This window comes from Arachis hypogaea, chromosome 3 (assembly GCF_003086295.3).
Source record: "Arachis hypogaea cultivar Tifrunner chromosome 3, arahy.Tifrunner.gnm2.J5K5, whole genome shotgun sequence".
In the NCBI taxonomy this organism is placed as follows: domain Eukaryota; kingdom Viridiplantae; phylum Streptophyta; class Magnoliopsida; order Fabales; family Fabaceae; genus Arachis; species Arachis hypogaea.
This window is the reverse complement of record NC_092038.1, coordinates 131,245,867-131,246,703: the sequence shown is the minus strand read 5'-3', so window position 1 is coordinate 131,246,703 and position 837 is coordinate 131,245,867. Positions and strand designations below refer to the sequence as shown.

General features: G+C 25.4%; 1 non-coding gene across 1 annotated transcript; it reads left to right on the top strand.

Annotated features, from left to right (window-relative positions):
* The first annotated feature begins 298 nt into the window (after positions 1–298).
* On the top strand, positions 299–372 carry TRNAI-AAU (transfer RNA isoleucine (anticodon AAU)). The gene has a single exon. It is a non-coding gene; the product is annotated as a tRNA-Ile (tRNA).
* The last annotated feature ends 465 nt before the right edge of the window (positions 373–837 follow it).

Sequence of the window (837 nt, the reverse complement as noted above, 5' to 3'; positions counted from 1 at the left end):
AGTATTGAGAAAATACTTAAACAATAATGGACTTGCATCACAAGTATACACATTAAACTATAATTAGACTTTTAACTCAATAAATATTTGTTATCATAATTGTTTATTAAAATTAATCTTAACTCAAACAGTATTTTAATAAAAAAAATTGAATAGGCTACAAATAGAATCACTTGTCATGGCTATTATGTCCAATTTTATTTTTAATTGATATTGTTAAAACAATTTTAGAAATAATATTCAAAACTTCATTTATATTTGTACTAAAAATAATATTATATAACATTATTAATAAATTGGCCTATTAGCTCAGTTGGTTAGAGCGTTGTGCTAATAACGCGAAGGTTGCAGGTTCGAAACCTGCATGGGCTAGTATGAATTATTTTGCCTCATAAATGAGTGTTCCCTTTATTTGTGCTTGATAGTCGATATCCCTTTTCTCGTATGAAGTCGTTTACCATGAAGGATCAACACGTTTTGATTATAAGTATCTAATAGCACTTTTTAGAAATCTATAAATAAGAGAATTTTGAGTTTTCAGTCCAACAAAATCTTCAACTTTTTCTTCTTTTTAAACTTTCAACTCCTTAAAGAATACTTTATAACTACCAATATTTCTCAACTCTTATTTTTTAAATCTATACTTATATATTACCACAGTTATTAAATTCGATCAAATTAGATACGAGCAAGTTGGTTTGATTAATCGGTTGAATCATCTATATTCAAACCTTTACAAATAATTAAAAATCGATATCATCATTTTTCATATCTATGTTTATATATTATTATAGTCATTACATTCGACTGGATTATGTGTGAATAAATTGGTTTTTT